This window comes from Anolis carolinensis, chromosome 3 (genome assembly GCF_035594765.1).
Source record: "Anolis carolinensis isolate JA03-04 chromosome 3, rAnoCar3.1.pri, whole genome shotgun sequence".
Taxonomy (NCBI): Eukaryota; Metazoa; Chordata; class Lepidosauria; order Squamata; family Dactyloidae; genus Anolis; species Anolis carolinensis.
In genome coordinates this window covers 241219917-241240970 of record NC_085843.1, presented here as the reverse complement: position 1 = coordinate 241240970, position 21054 = coordinate 241219917, and the positions used below count along the sequence as shown (strand labels likewise).

General features: G+C 39.9%; 1 protein-coding gene and 1 long non-coding RNA gene across 5 annotated transcripts in view; one reads left to right on the top strand and one right to left on the bottom strand.

The window, feature by feature from the left end:
- ephb1 (EPH receptor B1) overlaps window positions 1-21054 on the top strand; it is an 802587-nt gene that overhangs the window by 556914 nt on the left and 224619 nt on the right. For 2 of the 4 annotated variants that reach the window (XM_062976498.1, XM_062976499.1), the window contains one exon: window positions 14529-15716. The exons of the other annotated variants lie outside the window; for them this stretch is intronic. The gene's annotated coding sequence lies outside the window, so the exon portion shown is untranslated. Of the gene's footprint in view, window positions 1-14528; window positions 15717-21054 lie in introns of those variants that run through there. 4 annotated transcript variants of the gene reach the window in all.
- LOC134297818 (uncharacterized) lies at window positions 4972-19634 on the bottom strand. The gene is made up of 5 exons (XR_010004696.1): window positions 19534-19634; window positions 11675-11840; window positions 7911-8034; window positions 5971-6195; window positions 4972-5091 (listed from the first exon to the last, which is right to left on the bottom strand). It is a non-coding gene; the product is annotated as an uncharacterized LOC134297818 (long non-coding RNA).

Here is a 21054-nt window from a genome sequence, read left to right as displayed (position 1 = left end):
TAACGAGGAACAAGAACAAGGTCCGTGGAATAACTTGGTAAAATCCGTGAAACAAGGCAAGGTTTAGTCCTGGGAAACAAGGCAAGGTCCGTAGGTAAACAAAGGCTGGGAAACAGGAGCGAAGGCTGGAAACAAGGACAAGGCTTGAGCAGGAACGAGGCTTGAAGCGGAGCGCGCTGTCCAGACACAACTCGCTCCGGAGGCTGACGAATTGACTCCGCAAAGTTACTCCGCGGGTAAAACACCTATATAGAGTCTAACTTTCCCGCCGAGAGCAGTTCTCTGGGAACCAGAAACGAAAGCTAATCTCTGAGACCAGATGTTTGACTCCTTAAAGATTCTCATGGAAAGCAGGCTTAATTGGCTAAATTCTTAGCAATTATTCTAGCACTCCTGCGCGAGGCCGCTTCCAAACCTCTCTGTTGTTTACAAAACTCATGGCGAGAAAACACAGGAGATGTAGCCTCAGTGTTTGTTTGACATACTTCTGGAACATAACCCTCTTGCAGGTGCAAGGTTCCCAGATCTGGCTGGGAAGAATCTGTCTGGGAAGAATCCAGTTCTGACTGGGAAGGTAAAAAACCCAAGTTTTCTTCTTCATCAGGCATCACAATGTCATGAGCAGGACTACAAGGCCCATAGGTCATCACACCCTTTGAGTCCGATCGCTTAACAAATTACAGATCCACCTAATAGTAGTATTGCCTAGCCTACATTTGACTAGATTGCCTGCAAGAAGATCACAGGGGACTTTGTTGAAGGACTTACTGAAATCAAGATATGCTACATCCACAGCATTCCCTGCATCTACCATGCTTCTAACTCGAAAAAAGAGATAAGATTAGTCTGGCAGGACTTGTTTTTGAGAAATCCATGTTGACTTTTAGTAATCACAGCATTTCTTTCTAAGTGATTGCAGACTGCCTCCTTAATGATCTGCTCCAGAATCTTTCCTGGTATTGATGTCAAGCTGACTGGATGGTAATTGTTTGGGTCCTCTTTTTTTTTTTTTTTACTTCTTGAAGATAGGGACAACATTTGCCCTCCTCCTGTTCTCCAAGAATTCTCAAATATTATTGCCAGTGGTTCTAAAATTACTTCTATTCATTCCTTCAATACTCTTGGAAGCAGTTCATTTGGCCCTGGAGACTTGAATTTATAATACTTTATTTATAACCTGCCCACTCTCCTCAAAAGAACATAGGGCAGTATGCCCCTCTATTGGTACATTCCAATCATAGGATTCATCCTACCAGGTTTCAGTTATGCCTATTACATAACTGTTTTATTGTACTAGGAGTTACAGCTCATCTTGTCTATTTCCCATGCTCCAGGCATTAGTGTAAAGACATCTAAGTCCATGCGACTTTCCCCTCAGCTGTTTATTTGAGATTATTGTCCCTTCACTCCTTGGTACTTGTATTTGTCCAACCCTCTCTTTAGCCTTTTGTCTATTCACTCTGGGCCTTGATAAACAACTATTCTTGAGGATAATGTCACTCTCCACCATACAACCTAGTTTAAAGTCAGCCTGATCAGAATTGCCAGACTCTGAGCAAAAACATTATTTCCTACTTCTGTGAGGTGCAGCCCATCTCATACCAATAGGCCATCTTCCTGGAAGAGCGCACCATGGCCCAGGAAGCCAAATTGTTCTTCCTATACCATCTGCAGGGGGCAGTTATTCACCTGTACTATTTTTCTCACTCTTGTACAATGAAGAGGAGAGATGAAAAGACCACCTGTACATTAAGTTCTTTTAGCTTTCTTCCAAGAGCTTCAAAATCCTTTCTGATCTTTTGAAGACTATGTTTTGCAGTATCATTGGTTCCTACATGAAACACATGAATGGGGGATGGTCAGTGGGTTTGTTCAGCCTTGTCAGCCACTGAGTTATGTGGTGGATTTTTGCCACAGGGAGGCAGCATATTTCTCCAGACATCCTATCAGGTTTGCAAATCACCTTTTCTGTTCCTCTCAGGAGGGAGTCGCCTACAGTCAACACCCATCTCCTTTGAGGATTGACAGGGTCTCTTTCCTGTAATGTGTTCAGCAAATCTCTTGAAAACTGACCCTGTTACTGAACTGGAGTGTGTAGCTCTAAACTCGCCTCTGCCTCAGAGACATCCCCCTGCATTAATCAAGGATAATCCAGTCAGAAGTGTCCAAGACCCCCTCATTCTCTCTAGTGTGTTCTTGTTTTGTCTTATCTACGATTGGGGAAAGATTGTCTGCTTCATTCTGTGGTTGCAAATTCCATATATGTGAACTGTCTTCCTCCCCAGAGACATCCCCCATGCATTGATCAAGGATGGTCCACTCAGTTGTATCTAAGAACCTCTCATCCTCTCTGGGGTGTTGTATGTCCCCATTATCTGTTATTAGTGAGAGAACTTGAAATCGATTGTGTAATTCCAGATTAATAGAAGGAGTAACAGAATGATTCCTGGACCTCTTTCTCTTTCTAAATGTCACATTTTTCCAAGCATCAGCTTTCTCCACATTTGAAGTGACCTTCCCATAGCCTTGCCCTGAATGTTCATCTGATGTCGCTTGTGTATCTAGAATAGTTTGCTGGGCTGTGTCTCAGAAAAACTAGAGTTCCTTAATGTCCTTAAGTATCTTGATCCATGCCTCGAGTTTCTGGATCTTCTCTTCCATTAAAGTGAGCTGTTTGCATTTGCTGCAGATGTAGCTCACTAGATGTTCTGTCAAGAAGATGAACATCCCACAGCCATTGCATGTAACTGGAACAGCTTGCCTCCCCTCCATATTCAGGTAACTCAGGTTATTAAGCCAAAACTTTTACTTAACTATGGTCCTCCTTCTCAAAATCCCTCAGTTCTCCTGTTCACTATGTTTTCCCAAGATTGGTGTTGAACAAGTTGGCTCCATCCCCAAAAAGGCTTCAAGCAGAGTGGTCGGTTCCTTAGGTGCCAATACAACCACAAAGCCTTAACAACACACTCATCACCTTATAAATAGGTATCCAGCCTTTAAACAACAAAAGACAAATAAACACTCAGGTTTCTACTGCACTCTAAGCAACAAAGAGTTCTTCGAGCTAAGATGGCTTCCTGATTCCTTCTTCAGCTAGCTGCTGGCTCTGCCTCCAGAAAGGACAGTTGATCTAGTTGACAAAGCAGAAGCTCCTCCTCTCCAGCACAGATCCAAACCTCCACCCCACCATATGCACATGATCTCAAACACATAGCCACAAACAAAAGGCTTCCAAAACAATAGAGAGTGGGGCACTAATAAATGATGCCTCCAGCCATCTTTTGGTAGTAGAGCATGTAGTGACATACATGAGCTCTGTGCGATTTTGTCATAGCAGATTGTTGCAGCATGCCTTCCTACTGAGAGAGGGCTAGGTATGGTAAGATGCCCCAGTGAATACTGACAACCCAGATGTTTGTAAAGTTTCTTCTTGTATAGAAAAAGAATCATTTGGCCATTTTCTCCTTGTTGTTTTTAAAAGATTATTCACAATTCAGGACACTTTCTGTTGGAAAAATGTAGATGGGATTTTCAGCGGAAAGAAAACATTTTTGCACAAAATATGCTACCTTCTGTGCTAGGAATAAGTATGGAACTGCAAATATCCTCACTTGTTTAGAATTCTCCTTCTTAGGATTTTCTGAAACTTAAGAAATTAGTTTTTGGGCCAACATAAAAATATTTTTATATATTATTTCTATCCCATTGAGGGCTCCACTCTGCATGCATTTACCACCCCTTAAAGTCATCTAAGTTGTCAGCTATCACAAAAGGGAATTCAACTCTTTGAATATGGATCATATTAAGAAATACATTTTATCTGTCTCGAATCTCTATCTTTTATTTTCAATGATTTACTGCATGTGTTAGTATATGAAAGAAGAAGAAAAAATCTTCCTCTTATTTTCACCACAATCATGAATAATTTTATACAACTCTATCATATTCCCCTTGCACACCTATTTTCTAAACTCACAGACCTAGTAATGTAACCTTTTAGCACTTTTTCTATCTGAATAAAATATCCTTTAAAGAAGTGATGAAGCAATGATCAGAACTGGACACTGTGTTCTTTATGTGGTTGCCTATGGATTTGTACATTGGTATTTTCATTTTCAGTTCTCTTTCAAATTATTTCCAAGATCAAAATGTCTTGTTATAGCAGTCATATACCAGGACAGTGATGATAATCTTGTAGCCTTGCTTATCTTGATGAATTAAAACTTGCCCTCATAGCCAACTTGCAGTTGAGCAATATCTGAAGATCTCTCTGTCTCTGTAATGTTAGTTTAAATCACATAATTTTTGAGAAGCAGATTCAAGGAATACATTCGCACAAATTATAATTCATCAACTGGCTGGTTTGTGCAAAAATGTGGATGCTTCTCTTCCTAGTCATTCCATTTCTTTCACCAGACAAACAAGACAGGATGGCACCGAACAGCTATTTCAGCTTTATTAGATTTCTGCCATTAGAATGTTCGTAATTCCAGAATAGCCTCCTTCATCACGTGGAAATTTTAATTTCATGCTTGCTGTGGGAGAAAGGTAGATAACCTCTCCCAACCTGTTTGAGAAAGGAAGGAATGCAAAGATGTGTTCTCTTCCTCTCTCTCAGAAAGTGACAGCTTACCTTGCCACACAATTTCCATATCAGTGAAGACAATGTGGAAGAAATACAAAGTTTGTGAAGTTTCTAAAAAGTAAAGTCTGAAGTGGGGGGGGGGGGGGAGCCCATCACTACCAAGGGGTCAAAAGAGAGAGCTTAATGAATGAACAACTCCTTTTCAATAAAATGGGCTTCTTCCTTATGCAATGAATTATTTTTAACTTTGTGGTAATTTACATGCCAGTCAATTTGCATATATTAACCCAAGTCTCCCCCTTTCTTCACTGTGTACCTTCCTTTTCCAAGTCACATCTCATTATAGCTCTTCTGGGACTAGGCGAATCAAGACTCTGGAGGCAACATTAATTCATCCAACACATGCTGCACATGGTTTGTTTTTTTAATCACTTGCTGCATATTGGACCTGGTATCTCTGAAGCTGTTCATTCACCTCAGCCTTCTGTTCCAAGCTGCCAAAGAAGCTGGGAGAAGGGAGAAGAAGGCAAGGGAGATGGAGAGAATGAGAAAGTTGAAGTGATGTACTATGAAAAGAATGAGACTGGTTTCTTCTGGAAAAATTTAAATGAGTGATATTCCTTGCCTAAGAAAACGCTATGAAATTCATGGGGTCACCATAAGTTGACAGGCGACTTGAAGGCACACACACACACAATAGGAAGAAAAAGTAATCTGCCACTTTATGTCTCTGTTTCAGAGACAGGATGATTATATTGTTTTATGAGGGATGAAAGTCCTGGTAACACTTCACATTGTGTGTTTCTATGTATCTCCAAGTCATGTGTCAACTTAGGGTGACCACCACAAATTTCAGAGGTTTTTCTTAAGCAAGGAATATTCATAAGTAGTTTGGTTAATCCCTTACTCTGAAATATAGCCCACAGTACCTGGTATTCAATTGTACCCTCTTGCCTAAGTACTGACCTGCTTAGCTACATCATACTGAAAGCAGAGATAGCCATCTTAGTGATAAAAAAATCCCCTTCCAATATCTTTACTGGGGTAATACCTTTATTAGGCCAATTAGAATGGCAAAAGTATGTGACCTTCTGAGATTTTCACATCTTTTCATCAGGCATGTCAGAAATGAGAAGAGACTTGAGCCAAGATCTTCTTGGATGCTATCAGCATGTAAAGTTCTTACAGCCCATGTATTTATACAGTGGACTAGAAAGGTGGCAGTAGTCATCCAGGTAATGGGCATGGAGGAAGCTGTCCTGTTACCCCCATCCCACCAAACAACAGGCCATCTGGATTGAGGTGGAGGTTGTGACACCTCTACCCCACTGCTATTGTATAATCAAGAAAAGGCATAGTTCCTTGCACAATTTCTAAGAAATTACCTGCACTTGTGTAACTCCTTCTTATACTAGCATTTGTCACTCAGAAGATCCTGTTTGAGATCGTAATGACGTAAGTCTGGCAACCTTATACAAGTTTCTAGAAGTGCTGTAGTTGTGTATTCATTCATGGCAGAGAATTGGACTAGATGGCTCTTGTATCCCCTTTCAGCTCTTTGATTTGGTATCTTAAGCATGTGGTTATATTTTGTGGCTGATGTGTAACATCTGTATTGATTGAAAGTTATGAGAGCCAAGTTACACATTTGGTGCCCTCACACATTACATATACATTGAGCACCATTGTTTATTAACTGTACATTTTGGAAACATTGCATGGTTACATATTATGTATCAATGTGAAATGCATATTCGGTACTGCAACTTCATAATACTGTAATGAGGTGCTATTGTGCAACCAAGACAGCCAGCATGATGTTCAAGCACTGGCTACGACTGTGGAGACTAGGGTCTAACTAACTGGGTGACCTTGAGCAGGTCATTTTCTCTCAGTCTTAGGTGGAAGCATTGGCAAACCCTCACTGAACAAGAAAATCCCATGATGGTTCACTTTAGAGTCAGCATAAGTTGGAAAAGATTTAAAGTCACACAGCAACAACAACATGTGCATTTCCAATCTCTGTGAGCATAAAATTATTCTATGTCTCTTTGAGAAGGATTTAAAGCACAACCTGTCTGTTGTGTTGAGATGTATTGAACAGGAAGGATTGGCATTCTCTCAAAGAGCACTTATTATGTGTTGTGCTGGATACTGATGGTCCAAAATATCAATCCAGCCATGCAGCTTCTGCTATCCAGAAATATCGCAACAGTCTTTTCGAGTGAGTTTTCAGATTTGGAAAGGGATTTCTTCTCTCTGCCTACCTTGATCCTTTCAGCCTTGACTCTCCCAAAGGGTATGTGTGGTTTCAATTGTACCCTCTACAATATGAAGTAAATGCTTTCTAAGTGACCGATAGCTTTCATATTTTGGGTGTGAGGAATCCACACTAGATTTTATTGCAAACTAATAGTTTTAAATGGGACCTGCCAAAAGATTTCTTTTGAAAAAAACCTCTTGATACACTTTGATGAAATTTCAAGTGCCTTTTAGGAAGCAATAAAGCCTGCCATCTTTCTGAAAGATAGGTGCACATGGTTTATAAAACAAAACCAGATTTTTAGAAAAAGAGTTGCCTTTAAAAAGAACCCAGATTTCAGATGGACAGGTTCAGGGATTTTGCACATCCATGAGTGAAGGTATGCTTAAAATTGATTTTGGGGAAAACAAAATACAAAATAGAATGTACTAACTGCCATACCCTTGCTTCAGCATATGATGAGTATGTTTGCTCTGTAGGTGTGCTCTTGGTTAAGTATCAATGAAATTAAAAGTATAGGTGCAGGTAATCTCCTTACATGGAGTGCTTTGGGAAAATTTTGCAGACACCAGTCTGGGATAATGTAGATAACATTCAGGATGATTCAAAGGACCTTTGCTCTCCATCAATCCTAAATGTATCTGAATCAGTCCAATTCAATTTGGGATTTATCTAAATCCACTTTGACTCTCGAGTCTCCTTGTGGAGAGAAAATATGAGGTGTAAATAATAATAATAATAATAATAATAATAATAATAATAATAATAATAAAGTTCTGGAAAGAACTTTGGGAAAATAATAACTACAACAAAAATGCTGGGTGGATAAAGGAGTTTGGAGGAAAATTCTCACACAACAAAATGGAACAGATGGAAATAACAACTGAAATGATCAGCAAATGAGTGCAAAAAGTCAAGAACTGGAAATCGCCTGGTAGTGATCAACTTCATGGATGTTGGCTCAAACATCTGATTAGTTTACATGGAAAAATGGCCCAACAATTCAATTAGATGCTGCAGAAAGGAAGTATCAGTGAATGGCTAACAACTGGAAGAACATACCTGATACAAAAGGATCCAGCAAAAGGAGCAGCACCAGGAAACTGTCAGCGGGGATGATGGGTAGCAGAGTGAAATCCAAAAAATTCACCATCCCGGTTCACGTCCTTCTCTCCAGACTGTTTCCCTGTGTGGAAAAACAGCACTGGACAAACTCACTCCAGCAGATGAGGGTTCAGTTGATAGTCCAACGGCAAACAACTTTATTTACATGATCTATTTACAGATAGAGCAAATTCAGTCCTTTCTCCTCCATGAGTCCTTTCCGAAAGAATCATGCACACACACACTGCTCATTGCTCATCGCTGTTCTCCGCTCTACACAGGAAACCTCCTCTGCATTCCACAGGAACTAGATAGTAAGTCCCGGTCAAAACACGCTTGACCCCATTGGTCCTGTGATACATCAATCATAGCAGACTCTCATTAACTCCATAATTGCTGAATCCAGATTGATTTTAACATTTCACAATACACAATACCCTGACAGAAACTGCAGGCCAATAATGTGTCTGCCCACCATGTTTAAACTACTGATTGGCATCATAGCTGACAGAATTCAAGACTATCTTGAAGAAAAAAAACATCTTGCCAGATGAACAGAAAGGCAACAAATGGAAAAGCAGGGGCACAAAAGACCAGTTATTGATTGACAAAATGATTCTGGAGAACTGTAAGAGCTGAAAAGCTAATCTTCACATGACGTGGATTGACTACAAAAAGGCCTTTGACTCACTCCCACACAGCTGGATCATCAAGTGCCTGGATACCATCGGGATTTGTAAAAACATTGGCACCTTCATTGAAAACATGATGGAGCACTGGAAAACTGAACTGTTTGTTGGAAATGAAAGCTATGAACTTGTCAACATCAGAAGAGGAATTTTCCAGGGAGATTCATCGTCCCCTCTGCTTTTCATTATTGCCATGATCCCTCTGTCAACAATCTTACAAAAGACAAATCTCGGCTATCAAACATCTAAGAAATCTCACAAAATTTCACATCTGTTGTACATGGATGACCTGAAGCTATATGGGAAAACGGAAACTGAAATCCAGTCTCTGACCAACACTCTCCGAATTTTTAGCACTGATATCAGCATGGTGTTTGGTTTGGACAAATGTTCAACAGTGGCATTGAAGAAGGGAAAAATCATTGAAAGTGAGGGCATAAATATGCCTAATGGCCAAACAATAAAGTGTCACCAGCCAGAGGCCTATAAATATCTGGGCATATTACAGCTAGCAACAGCAAGCATGAACATGTGAAAACTGGTCAGCAAAGAATATACACAAAGGGTCTGAACAATTCTCAAAAGCAAGCTCAATGGAGGCAACACCATCAAGGCCATAAACACCTGGGCCATACCTGTCATAAGATATATTGCTGGCATTATAAACTGGACACAGGCGGAACTGGACAATTTGGACAGAAAAACAAGAAAACTCATGACCATTCACCATTCAATGCACCCTTGCAGTGATGTTGACCAGCTATATCTGCCTAGAAGATCAGGGGGCAGAGGACTCTTACAAGTAAAACAAGCAGTAAAGAAGAACAGGCCCTGGCAGAATATGTAAAGCAAAGTGAAGAACCTGCTTTGATTGAAGTCAAAAATCAGAAACTCCTCAAAGCACAGCAGACAAAAAAACCAGTACAAGAAAACCGCACTACCAACTAGAGCTGACAGCTGGCACAACAAAACATTGCATGGGAAAAGCTGATAAGGAAAAGCTGATAAGGAGAAGACCTGGCTCTGGCTCACAAATGGGACCCTGAAGAAGGAGACAGAAGGCCTGATCCTTGCAGCCCAGGAGCAAGCCATCAGAACAAATGCAATTAAGGCCAAGATCGAAAAATCAGCTGATGACCCAAAATGCAGACTGTGCAAGGAAGCTGACGAAACCATTGATCATATCCTCAGCTGCTGTAAGGAAATCGCACAGACAGACTACAAACAGAGGCACAACTATGTGGCCCAAATGATTCATTGGAACTTATGCCTCAAGTACCACCTCCCTGCAGTAAAGAACTGATGGGATCACAAACCTGCAAAGGTCATGGAAAATGAGTACGCAAAAATACTGTGGGATTTCCAAATCCAGACTGACAAAGTTCTGGAACACAACATACCAGACATCACAGTTGTGGAAAAGAAAAAGATTTGGATTATTGATGTCGCCATCCCAGGTGACAGTCGCATTGACGAGAAACAACAGGAAAAACTCAGCCGCTATCAGGACCTCAAGACTGAACTTCAAAGACTCTGGCAGAAACCAGTGCAGGTGGTCCCGGTGGTGATGGGCACACTGGGTACCGTGCCAAAAGATCTCAGCTGGCATTTGGAAACAATAGACATTGACAAAATTACGATCTGTCAACTGAAAAAGGCCACCCTACTGGGATCTGCGCGCATCATCCAAAAATACATCACACAGTCCTAAATGCTTGGGAAGTGTTCGACTTGTGATTTTGTGATATGAAATCCAGCATGTCTATCTTGTTTGCTGTGTCATACAATACAATTATTATTATTATTATTATTATTATTATTATTATTATTATTATTATTATTATTATTATTATTAATAATGCACAGCCTTAATAATTTATTTATTGGGTTATTATTGTGAAGAAAAGCTCAAAACATAAGATGAATAAGTACTGAAAATTCTGCTATACGGTAAAAACCCAAAAGTTAACTATCTTAGCTTTAAATTAATAGCATACTGTTTTAAAGAGATTTGTATCTTGCTTGGACTGGATGGTGTTTGTGGTCTCTTCCAACTTGATACTTCTGTGATTCTGTCATATCTTGAATTTAATTGTCTGGGTCATACTTTGCAGTTAAATTGTGTTATGATAACCATCCAACATAGACTTACACTCACTATTTCAGTAGTTTAAGTGAAACCAATTTTGAATTGGACTATGGCCAATGACATTCTGCATCTATTGCATATTTGAATTGGATTTCTACAGCTATAATTATATTTGATTGCAGTGTCAACTGATGAGAGATCCAGTACAGACAAAGCACAACCATATGGCCCATCTATATAGAAGCACAAAGAGGAATAACATTTTAACTGCTGATCCTATTTGCAACCCCCTCATGCCTGCTCCACCCTCAGATATGTCCTATATATGTAAACATTGACATGTCTGGATTTATTTCATGTGGCTGCATTACTGGAGAAAATGGAACAACCATTCCTGAAATCTGGGTTCATAATCATCAGATATTATTTGCCTAGCCATATTTGAAAGTTACAATATCATATGGATTCCGGAAATGTTAAAGGTGAGGTAGAAGTGACAGGTAGGAGGGCATGTGTGACATTATTCTGTTTCATGTATACTAGTCAGATGGTGAAAGGTATCATTTGATCAAGCCCATAGGTTAATCATAGAACTTTACCTCCTTAAACAATATGGCCTAAAACTAATTATTGTCTAACATTTAAATAATGGAATTTACCTAAGTAATTAGTAACATCTTCTTTATTCAATGGTTTTACTTGTATTTGGGACTAACTGGATTTAGGGCCATTCTCACCTTTCATCATTCAGCCTTAAAGGCGTGTTCATACATCTTCACTTGACTATAATTCATTCAGTCATAATATTCTTGTGCAAATGGGATATCCAGGTATTCCCTCCTATGGCTTCTGGCATAATGCTTTGTCAAATGTCAGCAAACAAGAGTGCATAATTGAGTGTAGAGAAATCAAGTGATATGTCACCAGTCCTTAACAATTCATACCTGATGGTGTGAAACACTTGTTGTCCTTTTTTAATGTATTGGAGATAATATCGGATGATATGTAAGTTGAAGTTGCTTTCTATGGCAAATGTTCAGACATGCAAATCTTATGGTGTAGTTTTAAGTATATTTACTCAAAAGTATATTCCTTGGAGTTCAGTTGTACCTGCAGTATAATAGGGATATTAAAGATGACAGAAATAAAGATTTAGATTTAATCTGCACAATATTTCTACAGTTGAAACCCCTGGTGCACTAGTTGCCTATGTTACTTAGAAGTTAAGAGTTATGGATTAGTAAGAAAATGATACCAGAACCAAAATTAGAATTTATACCAAATCACTGTGATTTTAGAAAAATTGTTAAAGTCAAATTTGAAATGAAACCTGAACTCTATCTGCTTGGGTTGTTAGATGAACAACTCAATAGAAAATGTGGAAAAATATTGCTATGCATGATAATGACAGTAAAAATTACTTATGCTCAAAGATGAAAAGATGGAAAGACTCAACAATCCTGACACAAGACAATTGGCTTATGAAAATAAGCAAACTTGTAAAAATGAATAAACTTACTACTGTATGTTGATTATGAAGAAATTTCTAACTTTAAGGAAGACTGGAGACCATTTATTGTATTTCTCCAACAAACATGGGGACAAATCCCCATCACTATTTTTTTGGACTAGAAGTGTGTTATTATGTGGGGAAAGGATGTACCAATGGTTCCTTTTCACTAATGGGTGTTGAAAACAGATAATATAACCACCAGACAGAGAATATAAAGCCCTTAGATCAGATAATGTAGATTGTTTGTAGTTTGTAGTTATTGGGGTTTTTTATGTTTAGGATGTAGTAGTGTTATTCTAGAAAAAAGCATTTTTAATCTTTTGTTGTTTTGTTTTTTGTAGGTTTTTATTTAGGTTTTGTTTTAATCTGTCTTAATAAAAAAATCAATTGACAAATAACTATCCCACTCTATAAAATATGCCTCAGTTCAACCACTGTATATCATGGAATCCATGAGAGTAAAAAGGCAAGGCAGAAGGAAATGAAGATCAAGGAAGAGGAAGGAGAAGGGCAAGAAATCAATTTTAGATGCAAATGCAGATGTAAAATAGTTGACTTCTGAGATAAAACTTCTGTTGTAAATATGATCATTATGTACTACTGTCTCCATTTCCAATGTGTAGAGATTCTATATTTTCCATCTCTACAGTGAAGCTAATAACTTCATCATATGGTGCAAATGCCCCATCCTACAATACTTCCAGGACAGAGCCAGAACAAAGCCCACCAGAGGCCATCACATGACGTAGGGCTACTTCTGCCGGGGTTCATTCCTGGAAGCATCGTAGGATGGAGCACTGAGAACATGGGGCACTACCTGTGTGACTCATTACCTAAGCTGGGGGGGGGGGGGGGGGGGAAAGCCAGCAGCAACGGTTTCCCCTGTGTGATGGGGAAGGGGGTGATGTGGGGTGTGGAATGATGGTTTCCCCTGCTGCTCACCAGATTAGCTGCCCAATGGATTCCCTCGTTGTCCCCCAGCTTAAGGACCTCTATGTGAAGAGGTCCATAAACTGTTATTTCCATCCTGTCCCCTTCACCAAATGTCAGGACTCTTGGTTTAGATTCAACAGGAAGGCTTTTACCTTATTTACCTCTGATCTGTGTTTAATGCAAAATGTGCACACCTCTACTGCTTTATCTTGGGTACCTAATGCTTTACGTGTGCTTTTTTAAAAAAAACAAATAAGGGTTTGAAAATGTCAGGATTAAGGGTGTTTTTAATTGTATTTCACTGCAAATGTGATGGAGCTTGGCACACATTGCAGGTTAAAAAGTGATTTAATAAGGGAAAATATATTTCTGCACAAATTCAAGGCATGAATAAACTTACAGTGGGCTCTATAGTTGCTTCATGAAATGAATGAAATATAAACTCTTTTGGTTAGAATCCTAAGAACATGCAATCATAGAGATGGAAGAGACCTCGTGAGCCATCCAGTCCAACCCCCTGCCAAGAAGCAGGAAAATCGCATTCAAAGCACCCCCAACAGATGGCCATCCAGCCTCTGCTTAAAAACCTCTAAAGAAGGAATCTCCACCACAGTCCAGGTCAGAGAGTTCCACTGCTGAACAGCTCTCACAGTTAGGAAGTGCTTCCTAATGTTCCGGTGGAATCTCTTTTCCTGTAGTTTGAAGCCATTGTTCCACGTTCTAGTCTCCAGGTCAGCAGAAAAAAAGCTTGCTCCCTCTTGCCTGTGACTTCCCCTCACATATTTATACATGGCTATCATGCCTCCTCTCAGCCTTCTCTTCTTCAGACTAAACATATCCAGCTCTTTAGGCTGCTCTTCATGGGGCTTGTTCTCCAGACCTTTAATCACTTTAGTCATTCTCCCCTGGACACATTCCAGCTTGTCAAAACCTCCCTTCAATTGAGGTGTCAAGAACTGGACATAGTATTCCAGGTGTGGTGTGACCAAGACAGAATAGAAGGGTAGCATAACTTCCCTGGATCTAGACACTATACTCCTATTTATGCAGACCAAAATCCCATTGGCTTTTTTTTGCTGCCACATTGCATTGTTGGCTCATATTTAGCTTTTTGTCCACGATGACTCCAAGATCTTTTCCACACTTATGGCTGTCGAGCCAGGCGTCCCCCATTCTGTATCTCTGCATTTCATTTTTTTTCTGCCTAAGTGGAGTATCTTGCATTTGTCCCTGCTGAACTTCATTTTGTTAGTTTTGGCCCATCTCTAATTTGTCAAGATGGTTTTGAATTATGCTCCTGTCTTCTGGAGTGTTGGTTCAGGATGATAATTTATTCTTCCTTTTGCCTTTAGATTTAAACTCAACTTCAATGCTGACATAGCAGCAGAAACAGAATGAAAAATTTTGTTGCCAAGGTACTACCTGCTGTCCCTCCCTTACCACTGCTGACTTGCCAAGGGATATTGTGAAGCTGGATGTTTGGAGGCCACCCTTGTCATAGTGGAGTTGGTGGCGAATGAAGCATCCGGACCCGATGAATGGAACTCATTTCTACTATGTGACAACAATAGCTCTTCTTTCTGCCAAGAACCATTTATGATTACCCTCAACATTTAATGTGCCTCTGTGGGAACGAGGGGGGAAAGCAAAAGGAAATCTATTTCTTTGTCTTTTTTATGGCAGGCTCAGGACTTTCCCCTCACATCATGTAGCAATTATCACAGCTTGCAAGCAAGGAGAGAGGAGGGAGCATTGGGAAGAAGTGCCAGTTCCCGGCTCCAAACCAAACATTCGTGAATTTTCTAGCATCTTTTTCTCCAAATAAAATGGGCAATTAATTCATAAGGAAAGTTAATTGTTAATTGCTGTTTCTCTCCTTGCTTCCTCTTTGCCTCTGTTTATGTTAAATACTGGGATGACACTGTGACTGTTCTGAATGAATCATAAAACTACGCCTGTCAGCTTTATTGCTTCCTTGCCCCCCCCTTTCACTTTCTACCTCTTTTCAGGACTTTTAAGGTTAGAGGTATTTTCTGGCTCACTCTTTTGTCCCTGAGTGAGAATTATTGGGGTTAGGGTCTATACTGCTGTAAATCAGCATTACAGTGCTGATTTATCTCACTTGGGAACTGGTCTTTTCTTTCTCAGGGTTCTTTCAGATTGCTTAGTGCTACCAGTCAATATACATTATCCAATTACTTCTCTAACAGCTACCTATGAATATGTATCCTAGATTTGAAGATTTTATCTTTAACAAATGTACAATTCTTTTATTTGGATTACAATCAGCAAATCTTTACTCCTATGACACCTAAAGGTTTTTCTAGATGTAACCTAGTACACAGAGTAACAGTACACAGAGTTCTTGAGAAATTCAATATTCATTGCTAAGGATTATGGACAGTTAGGTGTACACAGAATAGGGACAACCTGAGTCTGAAAGTAAGTTATTTTCTGTCACCAAAGGAGTTCAAATTTTATTGTTCTTTGTCTCTAATCTCCACATGGCCAAATAAAGAAATGATCTCTGTCTGCAATGATACCTCTTTAGAACGTCTTAATAGACAACAAAAGTAATTTTTGCAACAAAATGTAAGCCTTTAACTCTAACATCCTCCTCCTCTTTCTCTTGTATGGTTTTAACACCTTTGCTCAATGAAGAAGCCCATAAAGCTTTGAAAGCTTGCACTGTGTATTTTCTGCATTTTGGTTGGCCAATAGCAATACAGCCTTTTGTGGATGTTGTTGTATTTTACTACATAAAATTTAGAAAGATTCACTGGAAGACTCTGTATGCCAAGAAAAGTTGAGAAGAAACTGTTGCTGATATTCACAGTCTGTGAGGCAAAGAATCTCGATTTTTTAAATGACATTGAATCTGATAATACTACTGCAAAGCAGTTAAACATTTGGTTAAAAGTATGAACCATGTCGTATTTGTCCCTTAACCTAAATTAAACTCTTTTTACTATAGACCCCAGAAGCAAAATATGGTCTAAGTAGCATAAGACTAATAAATATCTCATTTTAATTTTGGATCCATGAACCCAGCGGAAATGCTGGAAGATGGACTATGCTAGCATAGTGATACAGTACAGATGAAATTTCTGTGAAGCAGGTGGAAGATAGCTGCTAGATATATAGCAATCATGTGTGTTTGTATGAAATCACACTTCTATAAATGCCGGGCTGTGGCACAGCTGGCTAGTAACCAGCTGCAATAAATCACTACTGACCGAGAGGTCATGAGTTCGAAGCCTGGGTCAGGTTAAGCCCCCGACCATTAAATAGCCCGGTTTGCTGTTGACCTATGCAGCCCCGAAAGACAGTTGCATCTGTCAATTAGGGAAATTTATCTACGCTTTATGCGGGGAGGCTAATTTAACTAATTTACAACATCATAAAACTGCCAGCAAAACACGAGGAATGGAATGAGGAAGTACAGCCACTACTGGACAGTGAAGTAACAGCTCCCCCTGTGGCCGGAATCGTGAAGCTGGAAAAAAAAGTTAAATGCCTCTGTGTCTGTCTATATATGTTGTTTGTCTGTTGGCATTGAATGTTTGCCATATATGTGTTCATTGTAATCCGCCCTGAGTCCCCTTTGGGGTGAGAAGGGCAGAATATAAATACTGTAAATAAATAAATAAATAAATAAATAAATAAATAAATAAATAAATAAATCTTAACCAGGACTGACATGTAGTGAAGCAGAACTTGGAAAAGTTGCTTTCCAAACTGTAACTCTCACAGACCAATGCTGGTAACATTTCTCCCCCCACCCCCAACAAATCATCATGACTTGCTTGAAGTAAAATAAGTAGGAGAGTGTTAGTATATAGAATGCTTTGAGTTGCTGGCAAGGCCTCTGGTGTGAGTTGCCACAGTCTTACTTATGGACCCATGTTTCATTTGAGTGCTAGGAGGGGCCAGAAGTAAAACTGTGGCAGCTCATAGTAGACACAATACCAAAGCCTTGCTAGTCAAGTCAGTGGTTTGTTGGGAGAACAACATATTGTCAATATGGTGACCCCAGGACATTTGTACCCAATGTTTTAAAACTTAATAACAAACCAGGATTTGTGCACCATATAACGTGCACCCACCTCTCTAGGGGAGTGTTCTTTTTGTGGGGGAATATGCTTTAGAATATTTTCCACATGATACAGGTGACTATCAGGTATGGGGATTTATACCTAATCGGTGGGATGTAATTTGTTTTGTTTTTTCCTTGAGAAAGGTAAAAAGTGAGCTCGGGACACACACAACCTATTTTCTGAAGCCACAACTACATTTCTGACACTGACAGAAAACCCCCAATACATATCCCTGGCAATTTCATGGTACTGCTTAAAAGACCTGTAATGCTTTTTGTATGATAGAAACATTGGATTGTGAAAAGCCAATGAAGCAAAGAACCATCTGTTTTCAAGAAGGTCATGATCCTTGGGCAGTATTTCACCACCACACAAGGTATTCAATCTGTCAAGAAAGGCATCTATGTGGAAAAGGCATTTCAAACAGATCCAAAGTTACCAAATCTTACATATTGCAATCAAAATGAAAAGTGGGTCTCAATGATAATCAAAGTGGACACCTCTTGGCAGAGCCGGCCCTAGGTATTTTTCAAGTGTAGGCGAACAGAATTCCCCCCCCCCCCCAAAACCAATCACTGAAAAATAAAAGCGTTGGATAAGCAAAAATGTTGGATAATAAGGAAAGATAAAGGAAAAGCCTATTAAACATCAAATTACATTATGATTTTACAAATTAAGAACCAAAACATCATGTTTTACAACAAATCAATAGAAAAAAGCAGTTCAATACATGGTAATGTTATGTAGGAATTACTATATTTGCAAATTTAGCACTAAACATTGAACAGGGATATAGGGCAGTGTGGACTTAGATAACCCAGATAGCCCTCAGTATTAAAAAAAACTCTAAAATCAGGACAATAAATAAAGAACAACACTCTGAAAACAGAAGAAATCCATACAGTAAACAATCAGGGACAGCTAACTCCTCCCAAAAAAAGATTCTCCCAGGCAAGAAGAAGCCAGGCCTTGAAGCCACAGGGCCATTAAATGCTAATCAAGGTAATTAATTACAACATTCACACCTGCTTCAAAGAAAAGTTCTTTCTCCCACCCTGGACCTTCTACAGATATAGAAACCCCACATACCTAGCTTCCAAGTTCCCACAGACCTCACAATCTCTGAAGGCCCCAAAGGTGGGCTCCCGTGGTGCGAAGGTGGGTCTGCGCAGGCCGGAAAGCCCAGCACGGGCACCAGGAGGCCCAGCGTGGCCGCCGGAAGGCCCAAAAGAGAAGGAGGTGGAGAGTGGTGCCCTCCTCCCAGGACGATGGCGCCCCTGGGACGATGGCGCCACAGGCAAGTGCCTAGTTCGCCTTATGGTTGGACCTCCTCTGCCTCTTGGCCAAAATTAGGAAGATAACTGCAACGTGTGCAATATAACTTGCACATGTTTTAAAAAAAGGCTAACCACCCAACTCAGTCTTAAGCATATATTGACCCCCACATACTGACATCTCTAGATCTAGTTGTAATGTTTAACTCTCAGAAAAGCTGTGCACCAGCTTTAGCTACCTGAAGAGAACACTACAAGAATGTATGAGAACATTATGAAAGACTATCTAGCCAATTTGCAGTTTAACAAAATAAGATAGTTGAGATAATATATTAAATGGTTTCCTAGTAATTTACTTCCTCATATATAAAAAAAGGGCCTCTTTGCGACCTATAATGGCTTGATGGGCTAAAATATTGCAAAAAAAAAAAAAAAACCAGATTTCCTAGAAGACATAGGCTGGGGGGAGGGGGGTACAGTAGTAGTGTGTCACTCCAAGATCCTCTCAAATGGATAAAATGATTCCCAGAACAAAACAGATGCCCATTTCTGCCCTATGCCTTATACAGGGTTCATCATCTATAGCTCCTCTAAAGTTCAAGCTGGATTCTGGAAAGGATTCACCAACTCATGGATATCAGAAGTATCTTCCTCCACTGAAGATGCTCCCTCCATATCCTAGAAAATCCACAGCAAACAATTTGAGTAATTCAAGGATAGGGCAGAGTAAGATGCTACAGGATGATGAACCCAGCTTCCTGACATGAGGCTCTAGGTCAGTGCTTCCCAACCTTTGGTCCTCCAGGTGTTTCGGACTTCAACTCCCAGGAATCCCAGCCACTTTACCAGCTGTTAGGAATTGTGGGCGCTAAAGTCCAAAACACCTGGAGGACCAAAGGTTGGGAACCACTGACCTAGGTAGACAGTCTTACATCCTCATCAGTGTCCCTGCCACCCCAGTTAGCGATGGAGCCCCATGCACTCACCACACAATGTAGCATCACTTCCAATGGGGCTCTGTTGCTCAACTGGAGCAGCAGCATGTAGGATGCTGCGCTGCCAATACGGGAGCCTCCCCATGTTCCATTTGGAACAACGGGGCTACCATGGTGATAGACTGCATGGCAACACTTCCCCACATGTGATGGTGAAGAGCTGCTGCTGGCTGGCCACAGTGCCGGGTGCTGGGTGCTGGGATTGCCCCACTGCCCTGCCAATTCGCCATGGAGGCTAGCAAATTGTCATGGCAGACCTCAATGTGATGAGGTCCCTAGTCTTACTTAAGGCCTGAGACAGCCAAAGCCGTTGTGCTGTCTGAGGCACAGTAGCATATGGTACCCTCTAATACTTTAATTCAACGCATGAAGTATTCAAAATCAGGTAAATGATTTGGGCACAGAAGATGGAAATCCCTAGGTGCCTATACCTCACTATCTCTAGTCATTAAAATACAATGATGACAAATTAAATAACTAACAATACTGTGCCATCTTATTATACTGAGCATCTGTGTGAGGCAGGCACATCACACTTCCTGACAATATAGCCTGGCCTGCCTAAGTTACATATCTTTTGTATTTTCACACACCAAAGCTCTAGTGAAAAACTGAACATTTTAGCATACACTAAACTGGCTGCCCTGCCTTTACAAACAGAAAGGCAGGACAGACATTATTTTAAATACACCAAATCTAAGAGATAATCAGACCCAAGACTGGTGACATTATCCATAAAAGAAAATTAAAATGTTGTGGCATTGCTGCCTCTAACAACACTTTAGATTCAAGGTTGGTGTGTGTGTGGATTTATGGATGTAATAGGGGGAAAACAGAACATTTTTAAAAATCCTACAGGAAAGTCATGTTTTAGGGAAAGAAAGCTACACTAAGTGGGTAGCATTTTTTGTCCTGTCAGTTATTGGAAGCACAGCGCGCTTTCAGAGGCAACAAACATGGAAGGCATACATAACACCTTTTAAGGGATCTCTAGGTGCTCCAGTGTAGCCATTTCTAGAGAGACCATATTAATCAAATCCACAAACAGTCAAATCTGCAAAAGTTAAACCTGCAATTGTGGGGGAGAGTGTACTCCCTTGTGGAATATATTTTGAAGTTATCTTTATATCCAGATGGAATCTTTGAAAAAAAGTCTTGCTCTTCTAGGTGAAGGTGTTTAAGATCAATTCAGGGGTTGCTATGGTTTTTAACTTTGAATTTGTTTTAATAATTTTTAACTGGGAATTTTTAAATTCTCTTTATATTTAATCCTGTTTTAATGTTCATATATGTGTATATTTTAAATAGTTATGCTAATGCTTTTATGTTAAGCCACTTTGAGTCCCCTTTGAGGGAGATAAATCAGGATATAAATATAATAATAATAACAACAACAACAAAAATAATGCTTATATAATCATTTACCACCATACCACTGGAGAATGGCTTAACTGTTGATGCAACATTGGCCAGACAAACTGCATATCTCCCATTAGATTTAATATCCACCCA